The following is a 19,708-nucleotide window of genomic DNA, read 5'->3' as shown; positions in this document are numbered from 1 at the left end:
AACAGATATCATGCCCCTGATTATGTCACTTTATATAACAAAAGGTATTTTGTAGACGTAATTAAGATGACTAGTTAGTTGACTTTGAGCTCAATCAAAAGGAAGACTATTTGAATGAACTTACTCTAATCACATGAGCAAAACAGGAAGTCAGAGGTTTGAAGGACAGGGAGCATTCAAGATTCAGTCACTGACTTGAAGATGGAGGAGGCCACCTGAAAATGCCTCTAGGAGCAAAGATTGTACCCTGGTTTACAGCCATCAAAAAAATAGGAACCTCAGTCCTACCACCACCAGAAACTGAATTCTTCAACAACCTGGATGAGTTTGAAAATAGATTAATTCACAGAGTCTCCACATAAGAATTTAGTAGGCTCATACCTTATGTTATGGACTGAATTATGCCCCCCCCACCTCCAAATTCATATATTTAAGCCCTAACCCTCAATGTGACTGTTCTTGGAGATAGAGTCTATAAGAAGTCAATAAAGGTTACATGAGATCATATGGATGAACCCTTAATCTGGTAAGACAGGTGTCCTTATAAAAAGAGGAAGAGACACCAAAGCTTGTGCTCTCTCTCTCTCTTTCTGAACATGCACAGAGAAGAGACTATATGAGGACACAGCAAGAAGGTGGCCTTCTGAAATCCAGGAAGAAAGGACTCACCAGACACAAACCCTAATGGCACCTTGATCTTCGACTTCTAGCCTCCAGAACTACGAGAAATAAATTTCTGTTGTTTAAGCCATCCAGTTATTGGTATTTTGTTATGGCAGCCCAAGCTGACTAATACACCTTGATTTGGGCCTTGTGAAACTCTACACACAGAACCCATCCAAGTCCACCGAGACTTCTGACATACAGTCATGTCCACAAATTATCCAGCCATGTATGTGGAAAGAGACATTTACTGAAGAAGATACAAGATGAAAGAAACATTGTACATAGAACAATGATGACTGAGTCCCCTTCAAAGTAAGCATGTTGGGACCTCACAGAGTTTTCCCATCTTTGTTGATTGGAGCCTGTACACATTCAACATTCTCAGGTGTTCTGCTATTGCAAGCCTTCCAGTACGTGGATCACTTTCAACAGATTCTCAACCATCTTTGAAGCATTCGTGCCACAGTCTTATTTGTGAAGCATTCATTACATCATCCTCAAAAGCCTTCTGAATCATTCAAATAGTTTCCACAGAGGAATGTTCAAGCTTAATACAAAGTTTGATGCAGATTTGTTGCTCTACTTGCTCAGTCATCTTGAATGCAATGGCCACACAGTACACTGCTCACTCAACAGTTTCTACTTCCCCCACTGACTAATACAGTAAAGTTATCATTGTTCACACATGCGCATTTCAGTCCACTCTCATCAGCTGCCAGGTTACATTGAAGTTATGCAAACTGTTCTCGTCATATTAACAATGGCTGGACTTTTTCCAGACAGACATCGTATAGGACTGTGAAATACTAAATGGGTGTTGTTTTAAACAGCTAAGTTTGTGCTAACCTGTTATGTAGCAATGGAAAACTAATATGTCAGCAATCACTTCCATGTACAATTAACTGTTAGCCAGCCCAGTGTGGGAAGGGCTTCTAGAAATAGTCCAGCCACCCACTGTGTTTGCTCACCCGGCATCACAAATGGAAGTGCTGGGCCAGAGGCTCTATCATGATATTAACGTGCTCAACAGGACCCAAACCAGAAGTATATGGACAGTATAGGAGAACCAAGGTTTGAAACATAGAAGTCAGAAGTTACCCTGTGAAAATTCTTCCAATCAGCAGATTAATAAATTATAAGCAGAGCATTCAATTCTTATTGGCACTTAAGCAGAAGTTCTCTCCTGTCAGTAATATACTCAGTAATGAAGCCCATACATGCATAAACACACATAGAACTTTTTATGAGAATGGAGCAAAACAGAACATATCAGGATTCTTGTGTTTGAAAGTCACAAACCTGTAACAAATGGCTACAAATAGTGAATATATATACATATATACAGAATTACATGTTTTATTTATACAGCATATTGCTTATCAATTTAGCTAATCTGAAACAGCTTGTCCTGATGCAGTAAAATGAACTGCCAAACAAGTGCTTCAGAGATATTTAACAATAACTTACTGTATATCATGAGTAGTTTAATTAAACAATTGTGTAGCTCAATATAACATAGTGACAACTTTGTATGCCTCTAATTTTGACACTAATTTTGTGTATTTTTCAGTTATTTATCCATACCATAATTGAAATATGATGGGAAGTGTCCTAGTACAAACCAAACATGTATCCTTCAAAGAAAGAAGGTTGACAGAAGCTTCAAAATGTCGCAAAGAAACAAAAAGTTCTCAGGGTCGAAATGACAAATGTAAGGAAAAGAACAAAATTAGCCAAGTAATTTAAACATTTAAAATGATAACAGAAGAAATAAAGACAATTATGAGATGTAAGACAATCATAAATATGAAATGAAAAAGCAGAAAAATATGAAAGCAATAGTGAAGGAAAACATACTTTGTATAAAATTTCATCATCTAAGTACTCATCATCTTAATTTTAATGAATTCATTGACTTCAATAGGTACCATGATCCTTTATTATAGACTGTTACAGTGAAAAATAATCTCATTTAACATTGCTTAATAAAAAGGTACTTTGTTTTGTTCTAAATTGTCATCCCAGTGATATTTACATAGAATCAAACAAAACAAATACTCGATAGAAGAGATGCCTCTCAGATATTTTGAAGTGAAATTCAACAGATTGTTATTATATTGAGGCTGACAAGTTAAAAACTTGATAACCAGTACAGATCCCACATTTCAACAAGACAATTATTACTTATATCACACAGGTTTACAGGCTAGAGGAATCAGTTGAGAACCCTTGAAAATCATAAAGATCCCAGAGTACAGTAAGACCAGTTTACTTGCATTATATGTAAATCAAATAAAAAATATACTGACTAGACCAATAGCTTTAAGAATAGACAAGGATAAATATTCAATATTACTGCATAGTGCTAAAAAAAGTTATTTCAATTACTACATTTTAAAGTGAAAGAGTATTCTTTTAGGATGGCATTGAAAATTGTCATTTTTCAAATAATAGAAATTTGATTAAAATCATCAACAACTTGCTGAATTTGATTCATTTTTGCAAGAGCAGCTAAGAAACTGTAGAAATGGTTGAGGTAAATGAGATTTATCCAAGACAGCTTATAAAAAATTAATCTAACTAACAAGAAAACATTTACAAAAAAGGTGGTAAATCAAATTAATAAACCAACACCAAATAAAACTCCACAAGTTCACAAAGAATGCTGACTAGTTGATAGTTGTAGTGCACAACTGTTACAGTGGAAAACCTCATGAGTCATCTCACTTTTTTTCCATCAGAAAACTATAGATGTGATTTTCTTCAAAAGTGAAACAAGTACCTGATGTTTGTAACCTGCCACAACAGCGTTGTCTCTCATCTGTCACATGGCAAAGCCATTCTGAAAGACAAGGCAGAGGGCTCCGATCCCCTTTGGAAGGACCATCAGTGCACAGACTGCGTGGTCTGCACAGCCCGTTTCTGGCATCTCTCCTGAGAGAAGCTGCCCCTCACAATGGTCTGAGGTTGTTGACTACTTTTTGTATTTGCAATAGTCACATGATTGGTGTTTTGGTTCATCTTATGGATGAAGTATTTTAAATATGTCTCAGCTTGGATTTTATTATTAAAAGTCTCAATGTGAAGAAATGGCCTTCCCATTATCTTAATCTTAATTAAAGATTTCCAAGCCTGGCAACAGGGATACATGGCCATTTCAAGGACTCAAATGTATTTTTGAAGACTTGGAATAGAAACATGAACAAGATCCAAAAAGTTGATAAATGGTGAATGTGCTGTCTTAACTGTAATCTGGGAAAACAAACATCTTAGAACATGTCAATAAGCTAAGTGACAAATTAAAGACTTAGATGTATGTGAACGGCATAGACTTATTTACTAAAAAACTAAGTTAAAATCTAGATATAAAAATTATAGAAATATTGATTCAAAAGCTATAAAGAAGGGAGAAGGAATAAGTATAAATTGTCCTGATATTGCGAATCATATTGTAAAATAAATTTCAGATCATACCAAAAGCAGTAATTCAATAAGAAAAAGAGATAAATCTCAAATAGAAGTAATAGTGAAGCTCTTAGATAACATAGGAACTCACTGCCACAAGATAGACAATAAGCCAATAGTGAGTGTCTCCAATTTAAAAATTATTTAAGGTTATATTTTATGAAAATTAGAGATGTTCTGACATCTTACAGATCAGATGTGAAAGAAACTTGATAGAGGTTTTCTCAACTTAGCAATAATTCTAAGAATTTACATGATATTAACAGAAATGAGTTATAAAAGCTAAAAACAAAAATTTTTCTAAACTATCAATAGTAAAAACTAATTTAATTAACAATATCAGAGGAAAGACTGATCTCTCTAGTTTGTCTACAAAAAATGATTTCACAAAATGGTTGTCATATGGAGCAATCAAGATCACAGAGCCAAGAAAACATAGCAAAATAATTAAACATGCAATTGAGTCATCCAGTTAAGAAAAATATTGTCATTTTTTCTGACTTGTGAAATATCTGTGGTAGTTGCCAACTTTTTTTGGCTTTTCATTTTATGTTTATTATCAATATAGAACATTTCATAATAATTAGTGGCATGTAGATATCAAGCTTTTTCAAACACCAAGTGCCATTATTTTCTGGTAAATTTCAATTTCTCAAAACAAAATAATGAACATAAAGCAATTTCAGGAGATGGTAATACTATCAGGAAAATTTACCCAAAGTGCAAAATTGGCAATATTTAAAATCATGCACATCAAACTTTCCCAGTGTAAAAAAGACTCCTCAAAAACTTTATAGCATTGCCCTGTCTGAGTAGCTCAGTTGATTAGAGCATCAGCCCATGCACCAAAAGGCTGTGTGTTCAATTCCTGGTCAGGGCACACACCTAGGCTGCGGGTTTGATCCCGAGTTCTGGGGCTTACAGGAGGCAGCCAATCGATTTCACGCTCACATCGATATTTCTCTCTTTCTTTCTCTCTAAAAAAATCAATAAACATATCCCCAGGTGAGGATTAAAAAAAAATAATAAGCTAGTACTTTAAAATAAAACTTCATAGCATTAAACTACAAAATTCACTTCGGAAATGCAGGGACTTCTTTTTCAAATTTTAACTTTAAGATTTTTTAATGTTAAAAAATATAATGAGGACTGTGTTCAGAGAGGTGGAAGAAAGGAGGTTCCTGTTGATGGATTCAGCATGTCTGAAAATACTTTAAGAGCAAAGATATATTATAAGTAAAAGTCTTTCAGCAAGATGAACACATGAGTACTCCTGCATCAATTTCACCCACAGGAGAAAGACATCTTGAAGAACGCTGGTTTACAGAATCTTCTGTAAGATAGAGTTGGCTGCCTCTAATGATTCATCTTTACCAAGAAGAGTCCATGCACTTTTCTAAAAGCTCATCCACTCTATCATTTAGATATCCAATTTTCAGAATGTGTTGAACATTGGCTATTCTATTTGCCATTCTTAAGTCTCCTTGGGAGTCCCCTAGCAGAAGTATGTTGCTACTGTCTTTTAGTTCATTGAAACACTGTGTTCTTCAAGGCACTGTCAAATTTGTTAAGTTCATGAATTAGACCTCTTTTAAATCCTTTCTGCACACCGCTGTCATAAACACCAGCTTGATGGATAATCTCTAGTATATCACTGATACCAGCTGAAAAGATAAAAACAGAAATACTATGTTGTTGGAGATTATCAAAGAAATTCTCATATCCTTCCTTGAGAATAATATCTGATTCTGCCACAATTTCTTTTAGGTTTATCTTTCAGTAAAACCTGTTTGACAAGCAAACCATGTAATTTAGTGTTCCATTCTACCATATAAGTGTGCTTCTACCCTTAGAACAGGATCAATTCCATTAGCACAATATTTTTCCTTTAGTTGCAATAACTTTTTTCAACATTCATCTGAAACAAGCTTACAGTTGTCAATGACATTGTGACTTGTTGGACATCTTTTCCCTTCATAGGAAAATCTACTCAGTGTCATATTAAAGTCTGCTTTATTTGAAGTTGGACAGCTTCTCCTTTTATAAAGATAATTTCTTCTACTCTCCTATGGCTCTTGATGCAAACTGAGCTTTTCTAGAATCCTGACAGTTTCACATGTACAGAAGAATCTTAACTAGTCATTTCTTGGCTATCCAATCTTCCTTAAGGTACTCTGAGTTCTTCTGTTCTTGAATTTGTCCTAGAGCAGCATAGGTAGTAAGCAATATCCAGAGAGGCAGGGCTTGGATACAGGCATCTCCATGACCTTGCTCTTGCACCCAGCTTCCTCTTTAAGACGCACTCGCACTGGGCCAGCACTGCCCTGCCCCCAAGCCCCCCTCCGCTGGCTGGCGCTGGCTACAGCACCGCCAGTGCCGTGGCCCATGCAGTCCAGGCACAGAGGCTCGTGTGCCTCCCACGCTGAAAAGCATCTGCCCACTTTTTGAAATTTCTGCCCTACTGTATTTTTGTCTCATCCTAAATAAAAATTTGCTTTTGTGTTTTAATTTTGCATTTGTAATTTTGTATTCTATTTCTGAAAGGAGGATTTCCCAAAAGAGTTTCAGGCCCACAAACTATATTTAGCCTGACACTTTCAACCATTTTGTTCCTGACTTCGGCCCTACCACAGCTTCTGTTTGGTGTCCATTTTCTGTGCCTATAAAATTCTTAACCCTCCTTTAAGGCCTGATCAAAAGTCATCTTCTCTGTAAAAACCTCCCTAACTACCTCACAAAATGGAGTTCTCCCTCCTGCCTCCTGGACACTCAGCGCTTTCTTACCTCTCTGTGGCACTCCCTCATGGTCCTGGAACTACCTCTGTGCAGGAGTCTCCCCTACCAGGCAGCAAGCTCCCAGGACAGGCACTGGGTCTTACACACATTGATAGTTTGCTCCCACTTTGTAATAGGGTGCTGAGTTAGAGGTCCCGCAAAATGGAGAAAACCCCCATAGTTATCACTTGAGGGATAAAGAAAGTAGAGCAGGGCCAGTGAGAGCTACTCTGCATATCTGAAGAACTTATCCAGTGAGGGTTTTTTTGTTTGTTTGTTTTAGTTTTTGTTTTGGCCAGTGTTTTAATAACATTAAAAAGCTCGGAGCCAGGGAGATGGATGTGACTCTAACCCTTGATGCGACATAGCTGGAGAGGCTTCCTGCACCTGTGCGACAGGCTTGGAGGTAGCTTCTGTGTCACGGGGCCACACTTGCCTGGACTAACCGAGAAAGGCAACCAAGCAAGGCAGAAGAAACCAGACTACTGACAAGTGTAACCCAGTGTGAGAAGAGTCAGAAATGGGGTTACAGAGGAAGATCCACACTGGGATTTAAGCCCAGGTGCAGCAACCATGCTGGGGATTTTACCATGTGATTTGGGAGTGGAGAAGGGGCCCTCTTGAGCATGTGGCTTAGGACGCAAGAAAGCAAGATGTAGTAGCCCATGCAGGGCTCTTGACCATGCGGCTGGGGAAGGAGAAGCCTCTTGACCAGGGAGCAGCGGTGCAGGGTCTTGGCCACACAGTTTGAAAGAATGCAGAGGGATTCCCCAGCCCACCATGAGGATGAAGTTTCGGATTAAGAATGAGAGCCTAGCCAAGCTACGGACTTCTATTTTCTTTTCCTGAGACACGGCGCCCCTGACTGGACTGGTTTGGCAAGGGGAGGAAGGACTGTGTGTGTGAGTGTTTTAAAGGGACTTTGGGATTTAACAGTGACATCCCGCCATTATTCTGAACGTGTATAACTTTTGAATAAATCGTTCCTTTCCTTTTTACCACACTCTGGTCATTGAGAGCCACAGTTCTTAATTGGTAGCAGGCATGAAGAGCCATAGAGTAACAAGACCTGCAGGGGCAGGGTGCGGTGCGGTTTTCTGTAACAGCTTCACAGCCAGAGATCACAGGGAACGTGTCAGTGGGATGCCGTCAAAGCTGGTCAGGAGATGGAGGGATGGAGGAACCAAGAGTGAAGGATTCTGTTTGTGTGACATTGGGCAAAATCTGTATTTCTTTTGTCTTTGAGAAGTCTTTGTCTTCTCATGTGCCAAATGGCAAAATGAATGAGCAGCTTTACATGTGCCAAATGGTGAAATGAATGAATGAATGAGATAATGGTTGTAAAAGCACACAGAAAGGTAGAAAGTGCTATATGCATATAGGGGGTTGTATTATTACTACCAACAGATTCAGGTTTGCCTGGAGGAGATACTGAGTGAAATCCTGGGATTTAGAATCCCAGCTTCTCCTCACAGGTCACACCCCAGTTTACAGAAGTGGGTGTGGCAGTGCAATTTCGGCTTCCACAGGGTGTAACAGCAGCTAAATGTAACAGATTAATGTCAACCACACAATGGGAAGGAGGAGCCCAGCCCTCCTACCCAAACATCCCTGAGGCCAGAGAGCCCGGTCCTGAGGTGAACGTGTCTTCCTGGATTCTCCTCAGCACAGAGGTCACTTCCCTAGTCTAGCCCCCTCCCTGAAAAAGCACTTCTGTAAATTGGCCAAAGGCAAAAACAACAAAAATTAGAAACTCTGCTGCTCTCTGCACTGACTTCTGCCCTTAGAATACTCGCAGCACCAACACCGGACCATTGAATTTGCACCCTCACCCAAATTCTATCATACAAATCATGTGCAAGAGTTGTTGTTTTTTCCCTAATGCATGCACCCACTTCCTCCAGCACTGTGGAGAAACAGGGATAAAGATTAGGGTTTCATTTGCAGCAAGAGGACTACATGGGTCTGTTCCCAGAGACTCTGAGAGTGACCAACTGACAGGCCCACCAATTCCACTCCTTGCCTAACTCTTCTTTCCATTCCACTGACAGATAGACAGGCCTTCTTTCCTCTGTAAGGCATTGCAGTGCAGAATCTAATGCTGATTTTTTCTTTAGAAACTATCCTCCCTTCTACTCTTTGGAAAGAGGAGTGAGATTGCAAAGGTGTATAGCGTGGTGTCAGGAGAACCTCAGCCCTGTAGTCCAAAATCAGGTTGAAATCTCAGCCATGTGTTTATTAGCTGCATGATTTGAGCAAGTTACCTAACTTCTCCTTGCCTCAGTTTCATCGTCTGTAAAACAGTATCTTCTCTATAATGTTGTGAGGATTAAGTGACTTAATGAAACTGGAAAAGTCAGTGTACATGCTGCCTGTCACTACCAGAACCAATAAGTAGAGACAAGAATTTATAGGTACCCTCAAAAACCATCTTAACATCTCATTTCAAGCCAACCTTTTTATAAGGAGAAGAAAGTGTAGGTAAGGGGTTTTGGGAAAAGGTTAATTGGATAAGAATTGCAGTCCAGTGGCGATTTTCCCAGTACAGTCATACCTTGGTATTTGTCAGCTTCAGAACTTGTCAAGTCCTGTATGTGTTGCATTTTGACAATAAAAAATGTTTCAGCACTCAGCAGTTGCTTGGGACTTGTTGCAGTTGCTAGAACTTGTATGAGTCATGATGCTGCCCCACAAGAGGAAATGCTCCACCACTTATTGCTTGTGCCATACTCGTCAGTTTTGGCACTCATCACAAGTTCCAGAACAAACTAACAATGCGTACTGAGGTACCACTGTGTTTCTTGATCTGTTGATCAACAATTCTTTATCTGCATCACAGGTATTCCCTCCCTGGAACACAATGGCTCAGATACTAGCTCCATGGCTTGCAGACTCCCAGGGGCACAGATGTTGAATCGCTTGTCGACCTCCTGGAATCACATGGTCATGCATTCCAGTTCCTGGAAAAACAGCTTTCCACATGCATTAATCACTTAAGCCTATCAACAATACCAAAGGCTAAAATCTTTAACTCTTGAGTTCTCTTATCATTAATATTATAAAGGGCTTGGAATAGTGCTGAATGTACCTCTAATCATTGGCTCCTTCCTCTAAGAAATAACATCATGCTGTCTAGGATTTTTATCTGTTTTGTTTTTTGGTGTATCCTCAATATCTAGAATGGTTCCTGGAACATAGTAGGGTTTAAATAAATATTACATAAATAATATTTGGTGAATGAATCTCCTTGCTAGGCAAATATTTATTGAGATTGAGGAGACAGGACCTCCAGTCGAACTGGAGAGCACCACTGCAGCAATCTGCAATCTGTGAGAATGGAATCACTTGTTCACTTATTCAACAGATATTCAGTGAGCACTTATTATGCACTAGACACTGTTTTTTGATCCTTTCTGACACATTTATGTGTATTATTCTGCAGTTGTGAGCCAAAGTTCCCCACCCTTCCTTGTGCAGTTTCTGTGTCCTTATACTCCAGCCCAGGCCCAGCCCCATCAGTGCCTCCCCTGCCCCCAGCATCTCGACCCTGGGCCCCAAGCTGTCTCCTTCTCAGCTGCCCCTCCATGCCGTTCCACCTCCTGGGTCTGAGGTCCTTCATCTCAGGATCATGCACAGGTAAAAGAGAGAACCAACTTGGTATAGTCTCTTGACTCCTTAAACTACAAACTTCTTCTTCCTTATCTTCTCTGACCTCTGTTCCCTGACACCAAGCCAGCTTCTCTCCAAAAGCAAGAGGCCATAGCTGCACTTGGCAGACCTCTAAATACTGCCCTCTGACTCAGGAAACTCAGGCCTTGCTCTTTCTCCTGGGTCCTAGACCATTCCCTGAGCTCACTCCTCTGTACCCCACTCCTCATCCTCACACAGCTCCACCCCCTTTCTCATCTCACAGACCTCCAGCAGGGACAGCATAAACCTGTGTCCCTCCCCACCCCCACCCTCTTGTTCTGCCCTCTGAGGCTGTTATTGTCACCTCCACCCAAAACCCTTCTCATTTTTTTCCAGACCCACAGGTCCCTCTGGATTTTTTTAAAGTCAAGTTACACATGTATATAAAGTCCAGCAGTTCAACAAGGCTAATATCAGCACTTTCCACCTCCTCTCTTACACTCTCATGTTCCTAATCCTGAGGCAAACACTTTCAATTCTTATAGCTATTTCCTTCTATTTTACTTCTATATTTCTAAATAATAGACTTCTATTTCTATTTGATGATTTTTCAGTTTTTTAGACTACCAAATGCCTTCCAGTTCTGGAAAATGAGGGTGTCGTTCTTTTATCACACACACACACACACACACACACACACACACACACACACACACATATTTCCTCATTCCCCACAATTTCTCCAGTATAGTTATAGCATAGCTTTTGGTTAGAAAACAATTCATGGCATATAATGTTATGGTTATGTAACTACTATTCACAGATAAATATTGTAACACAATATTGTTACAATGTATATATTCTTTTTGGTACAACTTTTTGTTTTTTTTCAGTAATTAATAGCTGTTTTATTTTTTTATTTGTTTAGTTTTGCCTTTTCCTACCACTAACCCTCCCCCAGAACTCTCACCAAACACAATATAAGTCTCTCAATTCAGTTAAGTACATTAGATAGCCTACAACTTTCTTTTTATTACCTGAAGACATCGTTCCTGGAGTCCCTCATAATCCTGCTCCAACCTAGGCTCATTTCTCTCTAGATCTGTTGTGAGGCCATCTTCTTGTGTCTTACCTACACCTTCAGCCTAGGATTTCCTTTTGCCTTTCTCCTATATGACATCACCTAGTTCCTGAGTCTCATGTCTTCCTCTTTCTTGGTTTACTCCCTTCTTTTAGGAGCGTTACATCCTCCAGTAACTTCCCAAGAATAAGTTCTTAAGAAGTAACATTAAGACCCCGAATATCTGAAAATATTTTTCTGCATTGAATGATAGTTCCTTTGGGCACAGAAATCTAGACTACAAATCTCTTTCCTTCAGAAATTTGGAGATATTACATGATTTCTTTTCTCTTTTCCAGAATTACATTTAGTTTCATTCCACTAGAAAGCTTAAGAATCTTCTCTTTGTCAGTTTTCTAAAATTTTATGATGATGTACTTTGCTAATAATTTATTTTACTTATTTTATTTTTGCCCTGGCCAGGTAGTTCAGTTGGTTAGAACATATTCCAAGGTCATAGGTTTGATCCACAGTCAGGGCACATATAAGAATCGATCAATGAATGCATAAATAAGTAGGAAAATGAAGTCAATCTTTCTCTCCCTTCCTCTCTCTCTCTCTCTCTTTAAAATCAATAAATAAAATTTTTTTAAAAAGAATCTTTTTTAAATCCATTGTGCTGAGCAATCAAGGGATTCTTTTAATATGAAAGCATGTCATTCAGATCCAACAGTTTTACCATTTCTTTGATCATTTCTTCCCTTCATTATCTTGATCCACTCTCCACTCTTGGGTTTACAAAATTGATCCTCTACTATTCACTTTTCTCTTTTTTTCTGTATTTTTGTTGTTGTTTTTAAATTTTGTAAATATTTTATTGTTATTCTATTACAGTTGTCACCATTTTTTCCCCTTTGCTCTTCTTCACCCAGCCCACCCTCCCACCTGCTCCCACAGCCAATCTCCTCCCTGTCGTCCATGCCCATGGGTCATTCATACATGTTCCACTTCTTTCCACCCTGTCCTTCTCCCGTCTCCCCTCTGGTCGTTTTCAGTCTGTTCCTTGTTTCCGTGTCTCTTGCTCTATTTTGCTCACTGTTTTGTTCATTAGGTTCCTCTTATAGGTGAGATCATATGGTTCTTGCCTTTCACCGCCTGGCTTATTTCACTTCGCATAATATTCTCCAGTTCCATCCATGCTGTCAAGAAAGGTTCCTTCTTTCTTTCTGCTGTGTAGTATTCCACTGTGTAAATGTGCCACAGTTTTTTTATCCACTCATTTACTGATGGGCTTCAGCTGTTTTCAGCACTTGGCTATTGTAAATAATGCTGCTATGAACATAGGGGTGCATAAGTTCTGAGCTATCACATCACACTGATCAGAATGGTCATCACTAATAAATCAACAAATAACAAGTGCTGACGAGGATGTGCAGAAAAAGGAACTCTAGTGCATTCTTGGTGGGAATGCAGACTGGTGCAGCCACTGTGGAAAACAGTATGGAATTTCTTCAGAAAACTAAAATGGAACTGCCTTTTGACCCAGTGATTCCACTGTTGGAATTATATCCTAAGAAGCATGTTGGTTTTTTTTTAATTTACTTTAAAATAAAATAAAATTCAACTTTATCTTCTAACACTTGCATTGAATTTTTACTTCTGCCAATAATGGAGGAAAACCAGACACAAGCCTATTTTGTAATTTCTAAGATCTGATTCTTCTCTGAATGTTCTTTTTAATTTTTTAATTTTTATTTTTTAGATTTTATTTATTTACTTTTAGAGAGAAGGGGAGGGAGAAAGAGAGGGAGAGAAACATCGATCAGTTGCCTCCTGCATGCCCCCAACCAGAGACCTGGCCAGTAACCCAGGCATGTGCCCTGACTGGGAATTGAACTGGAGGCCTTTTGATTTGCAGGCTGGTGCCCAGTCCACTGAGCCACACCAGCCAGAGCATGAATGTTCTTTTTTATTTTTATTTATTTTTATTATTTAATTTCCTCCTATTTTTGTGTCACAGATTCAATATCCTCTCTTATCTTTCTGAAAATATTTTTCTCCTTTTTTTAATCTTCAATCAAGGATATGTTTATTGGTTTTAGACAATGCAGAAAGGGGAGAGAGAGGGAGGGAAAAAGGGAGAGAGATGGGAGAGAGAAACATTCATTGGTTGCCACCCGTATGCACTCCGACGAGGGATTGAAACTGTGATGTAGGTACACCTTTAGGTGTATGGGATGATGTTTCAACCAGCTGGGCCACCTGGCCAGGGATGAAAATGTTTTTCTTTTGAAATTTTCTCCTATTACCTGCTTTGACTTTTTTTTCCAAGTTTCTTTTGCCTGTTTATTTTTCTAGGCTTTTTTCTCAATCTTTCATATATAAGACTTTCGTTAAATATCAGGTAATCCTTAGTTATCTGCTTCTGTTTAAGAACGAGGCACCAAAAACTATAGAAGTGCTAGAAGGGCAGGGTTTGTCAAGCAATGATTTTCATCATAGAGTGATCTGAGTTGTTTTATGGAGGACTGAGGGAGGGCTCTGTCCCACAGAGCCTCTCTGGATCGCTGCGGATGGGGAAGTAAACCGTACCAGACACAATGTGCCTGTCAGGAAGAGGGGGTTGGCAATTCCCTCTAGTGGAGAATTGCCCAGAGCCCTCTCTCGAAGTGGCTTTTACTGAGAATGAAAAGTGCAGGAGTATACAACATACATACAAAGCCTATCATTCTACATGAAAAGGCTATAGATAATAAATTGAAGAAATACAGAGGTTTGTCTTAAATCAAAGTCCATCAGACAAGTTGGTGCCAGGTGCTCATTAAGGCACAGTTTTTGGTGCTCAGAAATTATCTCCTTGTGGTTAAGTAAAACACCTGGTTTTTTTCCTCATCAGGGCAGTGAGAGGCAGAGCAAGCTTCAGTAACTATGTTGCATTTTTGGGCCAGATTTCCCAGGGGACACTGTGTGTTAGTATCTGTCCAGGCGCCTCCCAGCATTCCTGACTTTCAAGTTGAGGCTTACAGGCAGGGGCCCTAGCTAACCCAGGGCTACAATTCCCCTTACCGCACAAAGTGGTCCCCAACAGAGGGCCATCGAGGGGTGGTCAATCTCCCCAAGAAGAATTTTCCAATCTTCAGTCTCAGGAGAATAAACTTGGCAGCTAATATTCTCAAAGGTGAGTGGAAGAAGGCGCTTCGATGGCCTCACCACTCAATGTACAGACCTCTACCTACTCCCCTGGTCTCTGTGAAGTACCTCTGCCCTCCACGGTGTTTAGGGTTCTCATTTAAGTTCTGCTGGCATAGGAGGGTGAGAATTATCTGTCAGCATAGGTGGGAAAAGGGATTGGAGTGTGCCTACTTTTTTAAAAATATATTTTATTGATTGTGCTATTACCATTGTCCCGATTTTTCCCCCTTTGCCCCCTCTGCCTGGAACCCCTTCCTTCCAGCAACCCTCTCCCTTAGTTCATGTCCATGGGTTGTGCATATAAGTTTTTTGGCTTCTCCATTTCCTATACTATTCTTGACATCCCCCCTGTCTATTCTGTACCTACCAATTATGCTTCTTAATCCCTATTGCTTTTTCCACATTCTTCTCCCTCCCAGCTGATAACCCTCTGAATGATCCCCACATCTATGATTCTGTTCCTGTTCTGGTTGTTGGCTTAGTTTGTTTTTAGATTCAGTTGTTGATAGTTGTGAATTTGTTGCCCTTTTAGTGTTCATAGCTTTGATGAAGATAAAAGTCCCTTTAATAAAGGGACTTTTTCTTAAATAAGTCCCTTTAAAAAGGAAGGAAAAAAGCATTCAATCAGAACAGCAAGAAGAAAAAATTCAAAAAACAAGGATAGGCTTAGGAACGTCTGGGACAAATTGAAATATAACAACATCTAAATCATAGGGGTACCAGAAGGAAAAGAGGAAGAGCAAGAAGTTGAAAATTTATTTGAAAAAATAATAAAAGAAAACTTCCCCAATTTGTTGAAGGAAATGAACATACAAGTCCAAGAAGTACAGTGAGTCCCAAACAGGATGGACCCAAAGAGGGCCCATCATAATTAAAATGACACATCATAATTAAAATGCCAAAGATTAAAGATAAAGAGAGAATCTTAAAAGCAGCAAGAGAAAAGCAGAAAGTTACCTACAAAGGTGTTCCCATAAGACTATCAGCTGATTTCTCAAAAGAAACCTTGTAGGCAAGAAGGGGCTGGCAAGAAGTATTCAAAGTGATAAAAAGCAAGAACCTACAACCTAGATTACTCTATCCAGCAAAGCTATCATTTAGAATTGAAGGGCAGATAAAGTGCCCCCTGCTTTTTATACAGACTTCCAATCAGTCTCCTCTTTGTCAGTGCATACATGATACTTGCCCTGATGGCAGTTCAGTGTGGTGTCAGGCACTGAAGTCAGGTTTTCAGGTTCATATCCCATGACACCACTCACAAGATGTTTGACTCTGAGCAAATTACTTAACCCCTCTAAGCCTTTTTTCTCACTTATAAAAATAAAAATCGTATTTGGCTTATAGCATTGTTTTGAAAATTAAATAGCATACCTAATGTAAAGTGCTTGCAAGGGTGGCTGACACATGGTAAACCTTTAATAAATATTAGATGCTTGTTTTAACTGCTTCTTCCCCCCAGTTTCTTTCTTTCTCTCTCTTTTCCTCTTCTTTTCTCTCTCTCTCTCTTTTTTTTTTCTGCCAGAGAAAAGCAAAATGAAATCTCCCACTACCACAAATTATGCGGTTGAGTTTCCCACATTTGCGGAAATCTCAGGGGTCAGTACATCTGGGGTGCAATGGGCAAGCCTCGCCTTGGGAAAACCACCTTTATGATCATGGTGTCTCTCCTGCCAGTTAAGTATTTTTCCCCAGCTTTTTAAATGCTCTCTCCTATACTCTCTCTTGCCTTTTTAATTTCATTATTTATTCTTCAGTCAATGTGACCTTTGTAAAACATAAATCTAATTAATCAAAGTCCATCCTAGTTTGTTTATACTGGGGGGTTTCCAGGATACAGGACTTTCATTGCTAAAACCACAATGCCCCAGCAAACCAGAGTGAGTTGGTCAACCTGAGTCAACCCCCTGCAGAAAAAAGATGTACAGGTTTCCCAGTTCTCTTTGAGTAACATACAAACTACCTGCCATTCAAAGTCCTGGGCGAGGTGGCCCCTGCCCTCCAGGTCTCTCCCCCTGAAACCCACCGCACTGCATCTGCTCTGGCCTCGTTCCAGCTCCTTCATCACAGGCCGTGTGGCTTCCCGCCACAGAGGCTTCCCCTATGCCCAGAACACTCTTCCACCCTTCCTTCTACCTAACCTGTGCTTTGGGTATCTGTCAGAAAGACCTCCTCTGACCCCCCAGGTGGTCACGTGCCCTGTAGTAAGGATTCCTCAGGCGGATGAGAATGAGAGGACAGATATCTATAGGAAGAGTCTCTTGTTTATTCATGCCTGTATCACCAGAAGTTAGCACAGCGCCTGCCCCACAGTAAGATCAAAGTCGTTGTGTGCTCAATTATATAATCATTAAAAGGTAAACACTTCTTTATTGTGTCCTGACACTTGGTGGTGATTAATTAGCATCCAGCTGAGAGCAAGACCATGTGAAAGGCACTCAAGATTTGAAGTGGAGTTGGATGGAGGACCTGAAGGGAGAGATGGGAGAGGTCTTAGGAGATAATCTGCCTCCTCCTTAACTCCACTGTAGGAAGGAGGACTCCAAGGAAGCCACTGCAGCCTTGAGCATTTCTTAAGATCCCTCTTCACCCTGGGAATCAGGAACCTCACTGTCCACACTCCTGCTCTCACCTCGGGATCTTGGCTACACCTGCCATGCTGTAGGCACTGCTCTACTTGGAAAAGGTTCCTGTGAAAGGTCAGCACTCGATGTTGGCACCAACAATGCAGGTGAGTTCTATGATCTTACTGCCTAAATTGGCCTGGGCACAATCTGGCACAGTGCAGCCCAGCCTCAGCCCCTTCTTCCCTCCACATTCCTTCTCCCACCCAGGCCTGGCTCAACACGCTCCCACCTCAAATTCTTCCCCCTCTAGGAGTTCCGCCCCGATGCCCGCTCCGCGCCACCCCCATCTCAGAACGCTGCCACCCAGAACATCACCTCAGTTCTGCTTCCCAGACTGTTTCATCTCCTGCCTTCTCCGGAGATGCTCCCTGAGGGACTCTCTTGCTTCTGACTCTCTCTAGACCCTGCTTCAGACCTCTAGCCACAGAATGCAGAGGAAAGGAGACATGAACCTTCATCCTAGCTCATCAGGATCAAGGTCAAGGAGGATCCCATCAAGCCAGAAAAAAAGATGAGCAAGGCCATCTTTCAAGTGCTGCCAAGAACACAGGTGACGTGATCACTCAATCGGCAATTACTGGTAAGCTACTCAGTGTCAGGTCTCATCTGATTAATACTGACTCTTCCCCACCACCTCACCTCCTGAACTTAGCTGGATTTGATGTAGCTACAGTCAAAGCGGGCACAAATCTGAGAGCAAGGCCCTGTGGGACTGCAGTGGCAGCTATAGGTTTTCTTAAAGGCTCAACCTAGGGATTTAATCAAAGTACCATAAAGAGATCTCCAGAAATGTTTACCAGATGCCATTTCCTTCCTCCCAAACCTCACTATATCGTAACACAAAAATCTCTCCAGCTATCTCACCCAGTTCCCTGTCACATCACTCTCTGTACCCACTTGTCCTTCACCACATTCCTAGCCAAAAGTCGCCTCTAGCCATTGCCACATCCCCCCGGAGAGTACAGGCACCTTGAAACTCCATGATCTGCCTCTCACTCTGCATATACATATGCAGCACCCCCTGCAAGGTGTAAGTCTATACAGAAGTCAGTGTTTTCCTAAAGACTAGGAGTGGCTGGGGAAAAGTTAATAATGCTATTTGTTGTAGAACAAAAACATTATATATTTAGGAATCAGCCTAATACACCAATTCTGAAATGTATTTCCCCCATTCTTCCCTTCCCCCTCCCAACTAATAACCCTCCAAATGATCTCCATACGTACAATTCTGTTTCAGTTCTGCTTGTTTGCTTAGTTTGTTTTTCAGATTCAAACTTTCTAGATGATTTTGAAGATGATGAACAACATATTACAGATTTCCTTACCAGACAAAAGACTTATTATAACCAGTGATCATTAAGATATTGAAAAGTAATGGTGCAGAAATAGAGAAACAAAACAAAACAAAACAAAACAAAACAGAGATCCCAGAAATCGGCCCCCACATAAATAGAAACCTGATCAGGAGAAAGGAGGGCATAGAGTGGGACATTGCAAATCAGCAGGAAGTGACAGACTGGTCAATAAGAGATACGGAGATAATTATCCACATGGAGAAAAAAACAGAATTGGATACCATTCTATATTGTACAATATACAAAAATGAATTCCAGCTCGGTTAAAAACTTAAATGTAAAAATGAAAACTTTAAAACTTTTAGAAGAAAATATAGGAAAATATTTTTATGACCTTGGAGTAATAAGATTTCTTAAGCAAAGAGAACAAGAACATAATCCAGAAAATACATCACTGCATTTAAATTTAAAATTTATGTTCATCAAAAGACACCATTAAAAAAAATACAAGCCACTAACTAGGAAAAAGTATTTATTACACAGATAACTGACAAAGGTATAATATCCGATATATAGAAATAACTCCTACAAATTATCATGGAAAAAAACCAAATGTTTTGTCTTTTTTACTATATTTCATTGATTATGCTATTTCAGTTGTCTCACTTTTCCCCTTTGCCCCCCCTCTACCTGGTACCCTCACCCCTTCTGGCAATTCCCCCGCTTAGCTCATGTCCATGGGTCATGCATATAAGTTATCTGGCTACTCCATATCCTATACTCTACTTAACATCCCTCTGTCTATTCTGTACCTACCAATATGTACTTCTTAATTCCTGCACCATTTCCCCCATTCTTCCCTTCCCCCTCCCAACTAATAACCCTCCAAATGATCTCCATATGTACAATTCTGTTTCAGTTCTGCTTGTTTGCTTAGTTTGTTTTTCAGATTCAATTGCTGATAGTTGTGAATTTATCGCCATTTTAATGTTCATAGTTTT

At 40.0% G+C, this 19,708-nt stretch overlaps 1 non-coding gene and 1 pseudogene across 1 annotated transcript; both read right to left on the bottom strand.

The window, feature by feature from the left end:
- Positions 1–5,452: 5,452 nt before the first annotated feature.
- LOC129062180 (cytosolic 5'-nucleotidase 3A-like) lies at positions 5,453–6,274 on the bottom strand (annotated as a pseudogene).
- Positions 6,275–16,307: 10,033 nt separating this feature from the next.
- On the bottom strand, positions 16,308–16,470 carry LOC129062487 (U1 spliceosomal RNA). The gene has a single exon (XR_008528278.1). It is a non-coding gene; the product is annotated as a U1 spliceosomal RNA (small nuclear RNA).
- Positions 16,471–19,708: the final 3,238 nt, after the last annotated feature.

The sequence above is a fragment of the Pteronotus mesoamericanus genome, unplaced genomic scaffold (assembly GCF_021234165.1).
Source record: "Pteronotus mesoamericanus isolate MK-2021 breed Mesoamerican mustached bat unplaced genomic scaffold, CSHL_Meso_final scaffold_705, whole genome shotgun sequence".
In the NCBI taxonomy this organism is placed as follows: domain Eukaryota; kingdom Metazoa; phylum Chordata; class Mammalia; order Chiroptera; family Mormoopidae; genus Pteronotus; species Pteronotus mesoamericanus.
Note: the sequence above shows the minus strand (reverse complement) of the source record. Positions and strands in the feature narration are given on the sequence as shown.